Source organism: Cibotium barometz, chromosome 52, assembly GCF_041138505.1.
Source record: "Cibotium barometz isolate CiBa-2024 chromosome 52, ASM4113850v1, whole genome shotgun sequence".
Classification (NCBI taxonomy): domain Eukaryota; kingdom Viridiplantae; phylum Streptophyta; class Polypodiopsida; order Cyatheales; family Cibotiaceae; genus Cibotium; species Cibotium barometz.
Genome location: NC_141097.1, coordinates 18,261,088 through 18,268,003, shown reverse-complemented (window position 1 = coordinate 18,268,003; position 6,916 = coordinate 18,261,088). Strand labels below are relative to the sequence as shown.

The window sequence follows — 6,916 nt, the reverse complement described above, 5'->3', positions numbered from 1 at the left end:
ATTCGATTAGAGCTAAGTGTTGAATTTAATGCTTATGTGTTGCCATGTAACTTTAGCATCATGTGTTGCTAACGTTAATGTGTTTGAATGGACAACCTTGTGTGCAGGTTGGTGAGATTGACGAGCTTTATGCTTGTATACCAAAATGACTGAAACGTGATGGTGGTGATATGGTGTGAGTATTTACCCCAAGAAAGGTTTTCTTAGTCGCACACTGGATGACAATTATTTTCTCAAAAAATATAATGTTTCGAGTTCAAATTAAAGAGCTAGATAGATAGATGCAATGGACAAGGTAACATGTGTAGACACACAAACTTATATAAGATAAGGTGTTATATGGACATTTTCTTCCATGTTGAACAAAGAAAAAAGATCCTACAATCACTCATTTTCTTTAATATATACGTTTTTACTTGTTTTACTTAATATTTTAAAACTAGGAAAGGTGTTTCTAAGAAATTCATTCAAAAAAATACTAACTAACCTTAAATTCTAGATTTCATTAGTTACAAGTTATTGAGAGTAAATTTGAGATTGTACTTCCTTATGAGGCCATTCTATGGAGTCCTTGACAAAGGAAACAAGGAAGAGGTGGTTTCCTTACGAATGCACCTATAGTGTGCATACACTTATGCACCTATAGTGTGCATAGACTTGTTTGCATGGGTGTGGTTCTAATTTTGCAATTAATATTCAAATATGTAAGGTTATTGTGGACATTAAACACAGTAATTTGCACAAGAAAAAGCAACAAAGAGACTATATATAATGTAGGTTTTTGAGCTGAAATACAACTCAGAAGCCTCAAGGTACAGAATATACAACTTAAACCTAAAAGTTGCAGACCCATTGTATATGGTTTAGAATTTCTGTGAGTGCTAGTGTAAGTAGACCATGGGCACCCTCTGTTCCACACAGAGCCAATCGCCTTCATGATATGTGGTTTGAGGCAGACAGTACAAGCATGGTCCTTCATAAGCCACCCTAAATATAAACTGGGATACTAAACAATCTTTACTTGTGTTTTAATCAGCTCTATTACCATGATTTCTCGTGTTTAATCCTGTGTGCAAGCACACCTGTACTTCCACTACACAGTCATACGTGAGCATTTAAGAGCACAAACTGGAAGGAGCAGCGTGCAAACAAGCCAAAGAAGGGGACTAAACACGCAATTAAGAGTCAATTAAGGGTCCTTTAGGGAGGCTCACCTCATCTCTGCGGATTGATTAAAGCAAACAAGCAACGCATGTTTTGGAGTGTGCATCATAGAGATTCCCATTGCTAAGATGTTGTCATCACAACCCACGCGAGTGGGGATCTGATGTCCCTATCTTCTTCATAATCATCTGCACTTCCGACAAAAGACAGAGAAGAGGAGGTGTATGCCATAAGGCCGAGGCAAGGAATCAAAAGCCTGCAATCCCTGCTCAGGTAAAATGGCACAGCATACACAGTCCATTTGCGGAGCCTCATGGGAAGAGAAGAAGATTGCACAGAGGCCTCCCACCTTCACTTCAGCTCCATTAACCATCTGCACGAGAAACTTTGAAACCCTAACTCAAACTTGACTGTCTATAATAACCCTTGAAACTTTGAGACTATTATAACCCTAGCAAACCCTAAACGCTACCACATCCACCTTGGGCACTCTCTATAGTTCCTTTGAGACCACAATAACCCTAGCGAAATTCGGAAACCCTAAAGGTAAGTGTACCCTTTTTTTCTTCTTCTTCTTCCTTTCTTTTTTATTTTTTTCCCCCTTGCATGCTTTTGTCCCCTCTCCAAGTTTATCCTTCAACCTTTTATTTTTTAAAAAATCATGTTTAATCTCTAGCAAAAGTCTCACCTAATTCTAGGTTCATGGTCTGAAACATGCCCTTTTTTATCACGCTAACAAGACGCAAGTTCACAGTCTGCCCTTTTTTATGAGCGACGGGGAGGATTGAAAGACATCTTTAGACTCCGGATTATTTTCCATACAATCTAGTTACAAATTTAGTCACAAAATGCACATCTAGCATACATTCTTGAGACGAAAACTGGTTGATTTGATGAATTACGCTTGTTGTGATCGATTGAAAAATTTGTTTTTATCGACCGGTGCAGCCGTAGCCACCACCCCTTCCATTCAACCTACATGTGGAAGCTTGTATCAATGGTAGTGGAGGGGGGAGTTTAAATCTACCTAAATGGCATCTATTTTCAGTAGCCAGTCTCACATAATAATAATAAAAGGTGCAAAGAGAGCTTATTGGAACACTTTTGGGTTTGTTGCACCTTTTGACCCTAGGAAATGACAATCTTCTTATTTTTTGAGAGCCATGGTGCAATACAAGTGTTGCACCCTCCATTTGAACTATCGCATTTAGCTTCCTTAGGCTATGAACCCAACCTTAGGGCTTCAAGTCACTAAGTATCACTTTGCATTGTGAACTCTAGAGCATGTTTAACAAAGATGCATTGGAAAACATAGGCACAACCTCATACTATTTAAATATGCATTGGAAAACATAGGCACAATCTCATGCTATTTAAATATTCTCTTTTGTATAGTTTACTGGGAGAAGATTATGCATTGGCATTAGACTTAGACTTTGATATACTTTATTGATATTGCGTGGACAAAAGAGGGACTAAGGTAGCTATAATATAAAATAATAAAACCTTAGGTAATAAGGTGAAGTAGCTTTAATAGACTAGTCCACCTTAAAGAGCTCATAGAGACCAAGTGTGCATGGAAGAGTATGAGATTAAGGGCTCGTTAAGAAGATATTATAAAAGTGCGTTTGCGAACATATTATGAGTGTCGTTGGTTAAAAAGTGAGAAATATTGTACAAGAATCTCTCTTGCTTTGTGTTTATAAGGGCTTTCACTATGTACTTGGCCGAAAAGTGAGAATATTATAGAAGAATCTCTCTTACCTTGTCTTCATAAGGGCTTTCACCATGTACTTGAGATGATGATGTGTGAGCTCTCTCAAATGGTTAAGTAGCTTTTAAGGATATAAGAGCTTAGGAGAGGCCAAAACTAAATTTAAAGCTCAATTAGAGCTTGGAGTGAGAGGTAAATTCTAACAAATGGCTTCATGTGCAATTGGAACTTGATATGGAACTGGATTTGGTAAAGTTTGGTCATAATTAAACTCTTGGTTGAGGAGAAATCAACATTTTAGTATTTTGTAGCACTGCCATTTTAGAAAGCTTATAACTACATTTCAAAAAATAGTTTGACTTTAAATGGGAAGAAGATACAAGAAGTTCAAATAGATGACATAAGATAACAAATAAGCAGTAATATATTGTATAAGAGATGTTTACACAATTATGCATGCATAGAGCTTGCATACTCTATGCTCTATACCTACTCTATGCATAGTCTAATGCATGCATAAAGCTTGCATTATTTCCCTCATTTTTCTTAGATTTTGAGTTTACAATAGAGAGTATGAATAGAGCTTGCATACTCTTTATGCATGCATAAAGCATAGAGAATTGAGTATGCATAATGCTCTATGATCTATGTATGCATAGAGCATAAAGTATGCATAATGCATGCATACTCTTTAGAGTATATATAAAGTATGCATACTCTTTATGTATGCATAGAGCATGCATACTCTATGCATACTCTTTATTCTCTATGCATGCATAGAGCATGCATACTATGCGTGCATAGAGATTGTGTATAGAGCTTGCATACTCTACACTATATGCATGCATAAAGCATGTATACTCTCTATGCATGCATGTATAGAGAGTTAGGGTTAGTTTTTTTTATAAGTTTTACTCTTTATACATGCATGCTTTATACTCTATATATGTATAGAGCATAGAGCATGCATAGAGTATACATATTCTCTATATGCGTGCATAGAGAATGCTCTAGAGCATAAAGCATACATACTCACTATGCATGCATACTCTTTATGCATGTATAGAGCATAGAGCATGATAAAGAGTATGCATGCATAGAGAGTTAGGATTAGTTTTTTTAAAAGTTTTACTCTTTATACATGCATGCTTTATGCTCTATGCATGCACAGAGCATAGAGTATGCATAGAGCATAGAGCATGCATACTCTCTATGTATACTCTTTATGCATGTATAGAGTATGTATACTCTTTATACATGCATAGAGCATAGAGCATGTATACTCTATGCATGCATAAAGCATGCATACTCTTTATGCATGCTCTATTATGCACAGAGCATGCATACTCTTTATGCATGCTTTTTATGTATGCTCTATTGTGGATGCATAGAGCATAGAACATGCATACTCTTTATGCATGCATAGAGCATGTATAAAGTATGCATACTCTCTATGTATGTATAAAGCATGCATGCATAGAGCATGCTCTATGCAGGCATAGAGCTTGCATACTCTATGCTCTATATATGCATAGATTATGCATATTCTATGCTCTATACATGCATAGATTATGTATACTCTTTATGCATGCATAGAAGTTAGGGTAAGTTTTTTTAGATTTTGAGTTTTTTGTTTTTAAAAGTTTTACATAAGCTAATGTTTTCTTGTTTATTTTGGTTGGTTCTTTGTTTCTAGGTTATCTTTGTTGAGGCTTAGAAGCAAGCAAGCTCTTCACAAGCAAGCAAGCTCTCCACAAGTAAGCAAGCTCTCTATAGATAAGTCTTAAACACACCATATTTTCATATGATGCACCCCTAGGTTCTATGGGAGCATTTACATTATTAATTTTATGTATTATTAGTTTTACACTCTATGCATGCTCTCTTTATGCATGCATAGAGCTTGCATACTCTATGCATGCATAAAGTATATTCTCCAACCATGCCATGCTCTATGCATGCATAGAGCATGCTTTATGCATACATGAGAGCATGCATAGAGTATACATGCTCTGCATGCTTAGAGCATAGAGCATGCATAGCACTTACATAATCCTTATATATGTCATACATGCATACTTTGTGTATACTCTTTATGCATGAATAGAGAGTATACATGGCTCATATGTATGCATAGAGCTTGCATTCTCTATGTATGCATACATAGAGCTTGCTCTCATGTGTGCATGCATAGAGTATAGAGTATGCTTTATGCATACATAGAGCTTGCATACCCTATGTATGCATAAAGCATAGAGTATGCTCCAACCATATGCATGCCATACTTTATGCATAGATCGTAGAGCATGCTTTATACATACAGGGTATTTCAGAGTTTAATAGTGTGTCCATTGGTGTGAACAACCCTTATTAAGGTCTAGGTTTAAAAAATGAGGCTTGATGCCTATAAAAGCAGTGTATATGGTAGAAGGATTATCATAATTAGAGAGGGCAATGCAGAAAGTAAGAGGGAGAGAGGTAGGGGGATGCATAAAGGACAACATAGATAGGGGGATGCATAAAGGACAACATAGATAGGGAGAGAGGGCAATGCAGAAAGTAAGAGGGAGAGAGGTAGGGGGATGCATAAAGGACAACATAGATAGGGAGAGAGGGATAGCGATTGAGGGAGAGAGAGAGAGAGAGAGAGAGAGAGGGTATGTGGGTCCTTCCCATCATCTTCACATTGGCTTCTTTTTACTAGCTAGTGATAGTTCCTCATTGAGATCTAGTTCCTCGTGGAATGCAATTTAATAAGGTGGTTTGATTGGGGGAGAAGGTCAATGCTTTGGGGTTGGAGAAGTGGATGAGGTAGAGGCTCCCATGGAAGATGGTGTAGATAGCTTGATGGAATGGTGGAAGTTAGAGTTGTCGTTTGGAGTGGTGGGTGGGTTTGGATCCTGGGGATCTACTTTGTTGCCCAAACTATCCGAAGAGGGGGCTTCTTCATTGGTGGAAGATTGGTGCCTTCCCTAGTTTCCTTTGGAGAGTTCATCAAGGTCATCATTCTCATTGTAACTTGAAAGGCTTATGGCTTTGGAGAAAGGAAAAGGTCTCCTGCACCTCATCTAGAAAAGTGTCCTATGGGTAAGCCACATGGATGGTATGAATGGCGGCTTGGCTTGTGTGACAAGGTCTTGTTTTTGGAGGTAAGTGTGGAGTTCATGTGATATAGCTAGAGGATGCCCAGTGGGTTTTATTAATTGTTGGGCACATTACAAAGGTGATAGAATGTAGACTTTACTGCTCTGTGAACAAGGGTCTTCATGACTATCATGGTCAAGGAAGTGAGTCTGCATGGATGGGGAAGTTGAGGCTGGGTGGTGCTGTGAGGTTGAGGAAATGATCTTCCTCAAGAGTGTAGAATAGGTGGCACCAAGTGGTGAGATGTAACACAAGTGGATGGGATTCAATAGAGAATAAGAGAGTGATGTCCAAGAAACATATGGCTTTGTCAAAGAAGAGAAGTGTGGCAAGGGTGGGTTGCCACACTCAATCGATGTAGGCTAAGATGGTGTGGATGGTGGGGGTTAAAATGGGATGTAATAAAAAGATACTGAATTGAAGAAAAAGAAGGGCTAAGGTTTTGTTGATGAGGGTAAAAGACTATCCACGGGAGATTGGTTGGCCAAGGTGTCGAGGTTGATAACCCATGAGAGAGGCATGCCATGTATGGCTTCCTTTGTTCGAGCGCTTCCAGTGGGGTATCATTCAAGGCAAGGGTTTTCATCTTATGAATTTTGGTATGTGCTTGGGTGATGAGGGATTCTTTGTGGTGGAGGAGGTCTTTGGTAGGCTGCTTCCCGAGTGGCCGCTTTGCTCTCACTACATGATTGTACTCCTCATGGAATTCAATGAGAGCTTTGGTTGCCTCATCTGTTGTTGTAGTGTGAGGGGGGATGTGTCACCCTCCTTGCAAATTGATTAGCCACATGTATTTCTTGGGCCTCATTCAGCTTTAGCTTGCTAGCTCTCATCTAGGAGTTGGTCTCTTTGGGCTTCATGTGCCTGGGGCTGCCACAATCTTGGCAGTCTCGA

At 38.6% G+C, this 6,916-nt stretch overlaps 1 long non-coding RNA gene and 1 other non-coding gene across 2 annotated transcripts; both read right to left on the bottom strand.

The window, feature by feature from the left end:
* Positions 1–749: 749 nt before the first annotated feature.
* Positions 750–1,675, bottom strand: LOC147608893 (uncharacterized). Its single transcript, XR_015264316.1, has 2 exons — positions 1,453–1,675; positions 750–1,352 (listed from the first exon to the last, which is right to left on the bottom strand). It is a non-coding gene; the product is annotated as an uncharacterized LOC147608893 (long non-coding RNA).
* LOC147608894 (small nucleolar RNA R44/J54/Z268 family) lies at positions 1,264–1,359 on the bottom strand. The gene has a single exon (XR_015264421.1). It is a non-coding gene; the product is annotated as a small nucleolar RNA R44/J54/Z268 family (small nucleolar RNA).
* Positions 1,676–6,916: the final 5,241 nt, after the last annotated feature.